We start from the raw sequence: 11,356 nt of genomic DNA, 5'->3' as shown, positions 1-11,356 counted from the left end.
ATTTTTTGAATCGAGCCCTTTAAACGAGAAGGGAGGTAGTAGTACTCTAATAGCTAACCTTGTTGTGATGACTAGATAGGACATGGCACGCACCTGGACGGAGGTACTAGTCTGCATTGTGCATATAAGTTTTGTCTGAAGTCAATGTACCTCTACTTTGACCAAACTTATAAAAAAAGGTATCAACATTCACAATGTCAAATCAATATTTTTATACTCATTATAAAACGTAGTTTCATAAAATATATATTTGGTAGTGTAGATATTGATATTTTTAGTAGAAATTTGGTCAAAAACTTTGCAAACTTTGACTTGACACAAATCTTACGTGGAATAAAAAGGACCAGAGGGAGTATCATGCATGCGGAATAGGCAAAAAAAATTCTCATTTATAGCCGTCCGAAGTCTCAAAGGGCGCGACCGCGCGAGGGAGGCGAAGGTCGTGGGAGGCGCGACGGTTGATGGAATTAAGTGAAGTTACATCCACGCGCCGACATGGCGTGCGAACGCGCAGAAGCTATACCGTCAGGCCTACGATATGGGTCTAGTAGACATGACATCTAGTGGGTCCCGCATAGGACTCGAGAACTCTTTGGGAGCATGCAGCCGTTTATCCACCGGGCAAGCCAACAACCCCACGCCGTTCGCATGCCCTACTCGTCCGGTCATTCCCGTCTTCTACCTTACAACAGTTTGCTCCCAGTTGTCCCGTCCTTTCACATTACACCAGTTCGCAGCCAGCCCACCAGGGTTCAAGTCTTGGCTTGAGCGTTTGGTGCCCACGGATTTTTCTTCTATAAAAAATGCCAACAGGCTTGTCTAGCCCAGGTTGGTCTCGTTTACATTACACCAGTTCAACTTCTCCTAACCAGCCTCCAAAATCCATGGCCTCCCAAATCTCCATAATCGGCGGTGAGTACAAGGTTAGAGCCATCACCGGCGATGAGTTCATCGTCATCTACACCCGTAGATCCGCGACGGTGGAAGCATGCCTTGCTCGCTTCCTACGCATGTTCAAAAGTTCAAAGGATGAGTGGGTTGCTGGGCTAGATGTTGAGTACACCATATTCCTGGAAAGCGAGAAGATTCTAAAGGAGGCAGAGAAGAAGAATCCCGCTGTGATCCAGGTTTGCGTACATAACGTGTGCTTGGTCTACCACATATGCCATGCCGACGTTGAGTGCCTGGATTTTAAGAACTTCCTCAAGGGCGGTCGAGTCAAATTCGTTACTGTAGACTTTAGGAACGACAGAAGAGTCCTGGGTCGGATAGGCCTCGTTGTAGGCCAGCCCTTCGATCTCCAGAAGGCAAGCCTGGTGTCCACCTCTCAGCCTTCAATGCTGACCTTGACAGCAGCCATGATTGATCCTTCGTACGCTAAACTGAAGAAACGTCACCACGAGTTTCATCATGCATGGGAGTCAAAGACAATAGATGAATATCACATCCTGTACGCAACAATGGATGCCTACCTTTGTTTAAATATCTACAAGGGTTGGATGAAGAAGCAGAGCCCAGTGTCCGGTTCAAGCAAAGAAGGGTCGGCGAAGAGGAAGAGGAAGAGGGACCAGGACGAAGTCGAGGACGTGGAATTGGACTCTGAGTAAGGTGGCAGTGCCATCGCTCATGCTGGTTCTACTGTAGTGTCAAGCGGACTAGTTGCTTAGTTTTATTTTAGGGGTGTGTTGTGCTGAGCCCCTAGTAGAACTATGTTCATGTTCTTTCTCATTATTTGAACTTTATGTTCTTTCTCGTTATCTGAACTCTTTAGTATGTACTACAGTAGTACTAGTACTATGTCTTACTACTGTTCTTCTTGCAGCTAGTACTACTGCTTGTATCTTCGTGTTCCTACTGTACTTAATACGTTCGTACTAATAGTATAATTTTGGTCAGTCGATTTGTGAAAGAAGTTCGACGGAGCGAAGGAAGAATACAGCAGAGAAGCTACCCCAGTACCTATATTAGGGTGGCAGGGTGCCCATGATCTATCTTATGAGTGTTGGGTGTGGAATGTAGTTTGCCGAAAAAAAGGATCGTGCCCAGGGTTAAACGGATGGCGGGGGTGGGAGGGGGGGAGCATGGCGGTGGCAGGCGGTTCAGGGGAGGGCGTGGCGGCGACAGCAGGCGGTTAGGCATGTGGCGGGCTGGCGGCTCGATGCCTGAGAGAGAAGATGAACAATACATCAATTTCGGACGTTGAAGAAGCCCTTCTGGCCATCCATGTTGCATCCAACGGCTCACAAGAGTCGACTGACCCAAATTTCTCCTTCAGATTGTAGGATCCATGTGGCATTCAAGGTCTTGAAGGTAGATTCCGTGTCAGCACCCGGTTTGCGGGCTCGGTGCGGGCGCGACCGACTTCCGCCATGACAGCCGCCATGCGCGCCTCCTCCGCGTGGGCGGAGACGACAATGACACGCTAGTTCCTCCTCGCCGGCGTGCTGGAGCATGCACTCGTACTCCTCTTCGTACGCTGCGTGCATAGACACGGCTCCACCAGCTTCTCGCGTGCTTGGCAGCGCGGCGGCATCACGAGGAGGGACTGCAGACGACGTGAGCGGGCGAGCCTTCGGCTTCATGGCACATGGATGGCGGCGACATGGCGGTGATGGGCGAGAAATGGTTGGCCGGAGCAGGCGGGCGCCGGCATGCACAACGGCAGCGGCGGCATATTGATGAGTGCGCGTATGGGAGCTTAGTATAGATTTATATAGGGTTGGTCAAACTTAAAAGAAAGCCGTACTAGTACACGTAAACGTTAGACTGAGGCAGCGCTTATATTAGTTACCACAGGCACGATACGGAATCCTGTGCAAGCGCGTGAACCGCGGCCGCGCGGTCGATCGAATGGTGCGTCATCGTGTCGCGCTCGAAGGACATCCACCGAACCTTTTTGTGCTGTAAAAACAATCCCCGAATATTACTCAACTTTTTTTTCCTGGAAAAGTTCTTAATGCTACAATATTTCCATATATTTGAATTTAGCTCCCGTTCGTGCTTATTTGTATTTGGACATTTTAGGTGCGCCCTAGTTTTTTTAATACTGATTTTGTGTGTGACTGAGAGAGAACGTGTGTATGTGTCCATATGTGTGTTGTGGTGGAAGGGCAATGTGGAGATGGTGTGCGTGTGATAGAGACATAGAGAGGTGTGAATGTGCAAATGATCATGCATGAGTGAGACATAGACATATGCCGGTACGTTGTGTATACATGAGAGAACTGTCTTCTATTTGTACGTGTGTGTGTGTGTGAGAGAGAGAGAGAGAGAGGAGCATCCGTAACACAACAACCATCTCTCTTGATTCGTCCGTCCCTCGCACGATCACATGTAACACATGCATCAACGGACACATTTTGACACCCTCACCCGGCCCCTTCCCACCTCAAGGCCCGCACATCGCTCTGTATCTCGCACGCACAATGTCTTCGTGAAAACCCTATTTAGCATGTAGCTTTCCGTCACATACACACACATTTCTCTCCAAAGGTTTGATTTCTCTCAATATCTGACACACACACACACACACACGCACACACACACACTCCCCCTCCCCCGAGCACACAATTCATCCCCATCGAAGGTTATATGGCGACCACTCTCGCTTGTGCTTCTCTGCACCCCAGCATGCACAACACCTCAATCGTCAAAGAGGGCATCGAGGAGATCGAAGACGGCGACCACACTGTACTAGAGAATGCGGGGTGATATGTCCCTGTCGTATCTACTTTTCCAAACACTTTTGCCCTTGTTTTGGACTCTAACTTGCATGATTTGAATGGAACTAACCCGGACTGACGCTGTTTTCAGCAGAATTGCCATGGTGTCATTTTTGTGCAGAAACAAAAGTTCTCAGAATGACCTGAAAATCAACGAAGATTATTTTTGGAAAATATAAAAAAATACTGCGAAAGAATCAAGGCCAGGGGGCCCACACCCTTTCCACGAGGGTGGGGGGCGCGCCCCTGCCTCGTGGGCCCCCTGGAGCTCCACCGACCTCAACTCCAACTCTATATATTCGTGTTCGGGAAGAAAAAAATCAGAGAGAAAGATTCATCACGTTTTACGATACGGAGCCGCCGCCAAGCCCTAAACTCTCTCGGGAGGGCTGATCTGGAGTCCGTTCGGGGCTTCGGAGAGTGGAATCCGTCGCCATCGTCATCATCAACCAACCTCCATCACCAATTTCTTTATGCTCACCGCCGTGCGTGAGTAATTCCATCGTAGGCTTGCTGGATGGTGATGGGTTGGATGAGATTTATCATGTAATCGAGTTAGATTTGTTAGGGTTTGATCCCTAGTATCCACTATGTTCTTGGATTGATGTTGCTATGACTTTGCTATGCTTAATGCTTGTCACTAGGGCCCGAGTGCCATGATTTCAGATCTGAACCTATTATGTTTTCATGAATATATGTGAATTCATGATCCTATCTTTTAAGTGTATAGTCACCTACTATGTGTTAAGATCCGGCAACCCCGAAGTGACAATAATCATGACCATAGTTTGAGGAGTTCATGTATTCACTATGTGTTAATGCTTTGGTCCGGTACTCTATTAAAAGGAGGCTTAATATCCCTTAGTTTCCATTAGGACCCCACTGCCACGGGAGGGTAGGACAAAAGATGTCATGCAAGTTCTTTTCCATAAGCACGTATGCCTATATTCGGAATACATGCCTACATTACATTGATGAATTGGAGCTAGTTTTGTGTCACCCTATGTTATGATTGTTACATGATGAACCGCATCCGGCATAATTCTCCATCACCGATCCAATGCCTACGAGCTTTTCACATATTGTTCTCCGCTTATTTACTTTTCCGTTGCTACTGTTACAATCACTACAAAATCCAAAAATATTACTTTTGCTACTGTTACCGTTACTATCATACTACTTTGCTACTAAATACTTTGCTGCAGATACTAAGTTATCTAGGTGTGGTTGAATTGACAACTCAACTGCTAATACTTGAGAATATTCTTTGGCTCCCCTTGTGCCGAATCAATAAATTTGGGTTGAATACTCTACCCTCGAAAACTGTTGCGATCCCCTATACTTGTGGGTTATCAAGACTATTTTCTGGCGCCGTTGCCGGGGAGCATAGCTCTATTCTTTGAGTTACTTGGGATTTATATCTGCTGGTCACTATGAAGAACTTGAAAGACGAGAAAACAAAATTTATCCCTCAACTACGAGGGTAGGTAAGGAACTGCCATCTAGCTCTGCACTTGATTCACCTTCTGTTTTGAGTAAGCTTGCGACACCTAAACCTGCTTCTGCTATTAATTCTGATATGTCGCATGTTATTGATGATGCCATTTCTGCTATGCATGATACTTATGATGAAACTACTTCTATGCTTGATACTACTGTGCCACTTGGTGAATTTCTTGATGAACAACTTGCTAGGGCTAGAGAGAATGAAATTATTGAAACTGATAATATTGATGAAAGTGATGATGAAGACTCTCCCCCTAAATATGAATTGCCTGTTGTGCCTGAGAGCTATGTTATGGATGAAGAAACTGCTAGAGACTTTCTTGCTTGCAATGATAGAGTGATCTTAAGAAATTATTAGCTAAGCTGAAACAAAAAACTCTGAATGCTAGAATGAAATACGATCCTGCTTATGCTACTTCACCTATCTTTGTTACTGATAAGGATTATGAATTCTCTGTTGATCCTGATATAATTACTTTGGTTGAATCTGATCCTTTTTATGGCAATGAATCTGAAACTGTTGTGGCACATCTTACTAAATTAAATGATATAGCCACCCTGTTCACTAATGATGAGAAAACTCGCTACTATTATATCCTTAAGATATTTCCGTTCTCATTAAAGGGTGATGCTAACATATGGTTTAATTCTCTTGATCCTGGTTGTGTGCGTAGTCCCCAGGATATGATTTATTACTTCTCTGCTAAATATTTCCCTGCTCATAAGAAACAAGCTGCTTTAAGGGAAATATATAATTTTGTGCGAATTGAAGAAGAGAGTCTCCCACAAGCTTGGGGGAGGCTTCTCCAATTACTTAATGCTTTGCGTGATCATCCTCTCAAGAAAAATGAAATACTTGATATCTTTTATAATGGACTAACCGATGCTTCCAGAGACCACCTGGATAGTTGTGCTGGCTGTGTCTTCAGGGAAAGAACACCAGATGAAGCTGAAATTCTATTGAATAATATGTTGACCAATGAAAATAATTGGACACTTTCTGAACCAACTCCTAAGCCAACCCTGAAGAAAAGGGGCGTTCTATTTCTCAGTCCTGAAGATATGCAAGAGGCAAAGAAATCTATGAAAGAAAAGGGTATTAAAGCTAAAGATGTTAAGAATTTACCTCCTATTGAAGAAATACATGGTCTTAATTTACCGCCTGTTGAAGAAATATATGATCTTAATCCAGTACCTATTGAAGAAACTCATGGTCTTGATAACCTGACACAGGTAGTAAAGGTAAATTCTCTCTATAGATATGATTAAGCTGAAATCCCTCCTACTAAGTTTGCTAGCCAATGTTTGGATGAGTTTGATAACTTTATTGTTAAACAAGAAAACTTCAATGCTTTTTTGGTAGAGAATTAAAACGCAATTCTTATATGCTTGAACACTTGAGTGATTATATGTGTAGAGTTAAAGGTGAACTTAAAATCATCAGTAAACATGCTTCTATGGTTACCACTCAAGTAGAACAAGTACTTAAAGCTCAGAATGATTTGCTCAACGAATTAAATAGTAAGAATAATGATTTTGCTGTTAGAGTGGCTACTAGAACTGGTAGAATGACTCAGGAACCTTTGTATCCTGAAGGCCATCCTAAGAGAATTGAGCAGGATTCTCAGAGAAATAATTTAGATACACCTAGTCCTTCTAAAAAGAAGAAAAAGAAAAATGATAGGACTTTGCATGCTTCTAGTGAACCTGTTGTTGACACACCTGAGAATCCAAATGATATTTCTATTTCTAATGCTGAAACACAATCTGGTAATGAACATGAACCTAGCGATAATGTTAATGATGATGTTCATGTTGATGCTCAACCTAGCAATGATAATGATGTAGAAATTGAACCTACTATTGATCTTGATAACCCACAATCAAAGAATCAACGTTATGATAAGAGAGACTTTGTTGCTAGGAAGCACGGCAAAGAAAGAGAGCCATGGGTTCAGAAACCCATGCCTTTTCCTCCCAAACCATCCAAGAAAAAGGATGATGAGGATTTTGAGCGCTTTTCTGAAATGATTAGACCTATCTTTTTGCGTATGCGTTTGACTGATATGCTCAAAATGAATCCTTATGCTAAGTACATGAAAGAAATTGTTACAAATAAAAGAAAGATACCGGAAGCTGAAATTTCCACCATGCTTGCTACTTATACTTTTAAGGGTGGAATACCAAAGAAACTTGGAGATCCGGGAGTACCAACTATACCATGCTCCATTAAAAGAAACTATGTTAAAACTGCTTTATGTGATCTTGGAGCCGGTGTTAGTGTTATGCCTCTCTCTTTATATCGTAGACTTGATTTGAATAAGTTGACACCTACTGAAATAGCTTTGCAAATGGCTGATAAATCAACTGCTATACCTGTCGGTATTTGTGAGGATGTGCCTGTTGTGGTTGCAAACGTTACTATTTTAACAGACTTTGTTATTCTTGATATTCCCGAGGACGATAGTATGTCTATTATTCTTGGAAGACCCTTTTTGAATACTGTAGGGGCCGTTATTGATTGCAACAAAGGCAATGTCACTTTTCATGTTAATGGTAATGAGCATATGGTACACTTTCCGAGGAAACAACCTCAAGTCCACAGTATAAACTCTATTGGAAAAATTCCATCGATTATTTTTGGAGGTTTTGAATTTCCTCTTCCTACTGTCAAAAAGAGATATGATATTCTTATTATTGGGGATGTGCATATCCCCGTTGAGGTAACATAGTGTTATTCGAAATTTCTCCGGCTACATGTTATTCGGAATGAGTTTGTTAACAAGACCTGATCAACCTTGTTAGTTGATTCCTTTTGATGAGCATGAGATGGATGAAGTTAGAAGGCACAACCTTCTGTACCCTCCTTTTACTTTCTATTATTTAGTTGAAATAAAGTAAAAATAGTATTTTTCTGTCTGTTTTCTGATTTATCCATGCAATAAAAAATACCCCGAAAATAGAAGTTCTCCAAATGCCCTGCCAATTTAATATGATTTTTTTTGAATATTTGAGAATATTTGGCACTGTGAAAACATCAGGGGGAGCTGGCACCTGGCCACGGGGTCCAGGGCGCGCCCACCCGCCTGGGCGCGCCCCTGCCTCGTGGGCCCATGGTGGCTCCCCTCCACTTATTCCTGCACCCACACACTCCTTCTTCCTCCCAAAAAATCACCAACCAGCTCAAGCACGAGTTCTAGCTCAATTTGCTGCAATTTTCGATCTCCTTGCTCAAAGCACCTCTCACAAAACTGCTTTGGGGGATTGTTCCTTGGTATGTGACTCCTCCATTGGTCCAATTAGTTTTTGTTCTAGTGCTTTATTCATTGCAATCTTTTGCTGCCTAGGTGACCATGTTCTTGAGCTTGCATGTCAAATTTATATGGTTCCAAGTAGTTCTAATGCATGATATAGGCTCTAGGAACTTGTAGGAGTAGTTGCTATCAATTTTGTTGAGCTTGGTTCACTTTTATTTGAAGTTACTAAAAATTTCAGAATTTTCAGAAAATGATGAAGAGATTTTTGAGGGGCTCTTAGAGCCGAAGCTCGAAGGATAAGCAAAGTGAAGAAGCAGAGAGGCCCAAATATAATCTGCCTCGCACCGCGGAGGTTCGGCCGTGTGAATGGCCTTGCGATGATCTCTTGAGAGCAGCCGGGATTTATGATGATTTTTATGAGTTGGCTGAGAATGCAGGCCTCACCGACTTCCTCCGCGACCAACGCGAACAATATCTCTTACTCACCAATACCTTTGTGCAAAATCTTCATTTCCATTCTAGGAGGTCACCACCTACTGTGGATTTTTATTTATATGATGAGTATAAGGAGATGACCCTTCGTGAATTCTGTGAGGTCTGCAAGTTACCTTTTTCGGGTTTCATAGTGGAACCACATAGTAACGATGTGGAGGGGTTTATTGATACAATTGCTGTAAGGGAAATGAGGAAGGTTTCCGACGCACGAATCACTAGCATACATTTTCCTGTTCTATGTTACTTTGCTATATTTGCTAGTAGGTGCTTAATTGGTCGCGGAAACTGTGGAAACCTGAGTGTCCCTGACATTATTATTTTGTGCCATGCCTTGTTTCGTGATGATACATTTAGTATGGGCGCTATTGTTGCACAGCGGTTTAATCTTAACCGTACTAAGGGCCCCATCTTGGGAGGCATCTTCGCCTCGTGCCTCGCTGCATACTATAACATACCTATTAGGCACTATGAGAAAGAAGAAAAATTGCTGCCTACTGTTTTTTCTAGACTATAAGAGTATGGTAGCGCATGATTTTATTGTTAAGAATAGGAAAAGGGCGCTTAAATACAAACTGTTATTTGATAAAAATCACCCTGAGACTATTACCTTGCCTGCTCATTCCTTGTTTGATTTATCTGCAGGCCAGTATCTCATTCCGCTGGCAACCATCCAAGCCTACCGGAACCCTACATCAGCTACAGAGCCAGAGCCGGAACCATAATTTGATCCTCCACGACAGTCTGATTACCAGTGGGATCCGGAGATGATTGCCAACCAGTGGCAATCTGAGGCTTCTTCTCAGTACGACCCCAGCTACAACTATGGATATCCGCCAGGCCAGCCGTGGCAATAGACCAACTTAGGCCAAAAGCCTAAGCTTGGGGGAGTACGTATTTCTCACCGACATTACATTTATGTTCACACACTCATTGCTAAATGTCGGTGCTCATACTTTTTCATTGTAATATCCATGCTAGTTTATTTTCCTTTTTATGCTTTCTTCTTGTGTGTTTGATAAACCTTAAGAAAACCAAAAAAATTAGTAGTAGCTTTTAGCTAGTTTACTTTCTTGCCTATAGTAGTAATAATTAAAAAGAAAATCCAAAAAGATTTCCCGTTCTTCTTTTGCTTGTTGGGAGCTTTCCCGTGTAAATAGTTTTCTTTCTTTTCTTTTCTTTGGGGGTCGATAGGAGAAGACCATAATCAAATTGTTGAATTGGCTCTTATATGCATTGTTGTTGATTTAACCAAGAGCCCATATTGCCTTGTCTTCTCCCATTTATTGAATGCTCGCAGCTTCCAGCTTAGTCCAATGCACGTGCACTATTTTTATTCACATCGTTCGGTCGTGCAAGTGAAAGGCAATAATGACGATATATGATGGACTGATTGAGATGAGAGAAGCTGATATGAACTCGACCTCTTTTTTTGTAAATATGATTAGTTCATCGTTCCTGATTCAGCCTATTATGAATAAACACGTTTGCAATGACAATTAGAGATTATAGTTGCTTATGCCATGCTTAACTAGCTAGGAGTTTATAATGGTTTACCTTGCGTGCCAACATGCTATTAAAATGGTTGTGATGTGGTATAATAGGGTGGTATCCTCCTTTGAATGATTCAAGTGACTGGACTTGGCACATGTTCATGCAGGTAGTTGTAACAAAATCAACATAGCCTCCACGATATTTATGTTCATGGTGGATTATATCCTACTCATGCTTGCCCCCAAGGTTTATTAATTTTAATGCATGTTCATGACTGTTGTCGCTCTCTAGTTGGTCGCTTCCTAGTCTTTTGCTAGCCTTTCACTTGTACTAAGCGGGAATACTGCTTGTGCATCCAATCCCTTAAACCCCAAAGTTATTCCATATGAGACCACCATACCTTCCTATATATGCGGTATCTACCTGCCGTTCCAAGTAAATTTGTATGTGCCAAACTCTAAACCTTCAAATGAAATTCTGTTTTGCATGCTCGAATAGCTCATGTATCAACTAGGGCTATCTGTATCTTCCATGCTAGGCGGGTTATTCTCAAGAGGAGTGGACTCCGCTCCTCACTCACGAGAAAATGGCTGGTCACCGGGTTGCCCAGTCCCGTGCTCTAAGCAAACCAAATCAAAATAATGCAAACAAAACTCCCCCGGGACTGTTGTTAGTTGGAGGCACTCGTTGTTTCGAGCAAGCCATGGATTGATGCTTGTTGGTGGAGGGGGAGTATAAACTTTACCATTCTGTTTGGGAACCGCCTATAATGTGTGTAGCATGGAAGATATCGCCATCTCTTGGTTGTTATGTTGACAATGAAAGTATACCGCTCAAAATATTATTTATCTCTTCTTCAAAACCGAGCTCTGGCACCTCTACAAA

The sequence above is a fragment of the Triticum aestivum genome, chromosome 3D, assembly GCF_018294505.1.
Source record: "Triticum aestivum cultivar Chinese Spring chromosome 3D, IWGSC CS RefSeq v2.1, whole genome shotgun sequence".
Classification (NCBI taxonomy): domain Eukaryota; kingdom Viridiplantae; phylum Streptophyta; class Magnoliopsida; order Poales; family Poaceae; genus Triticum; species Triticum aestivum.
Note: the sequence above shows the minus strand (reverse complement) of the source record.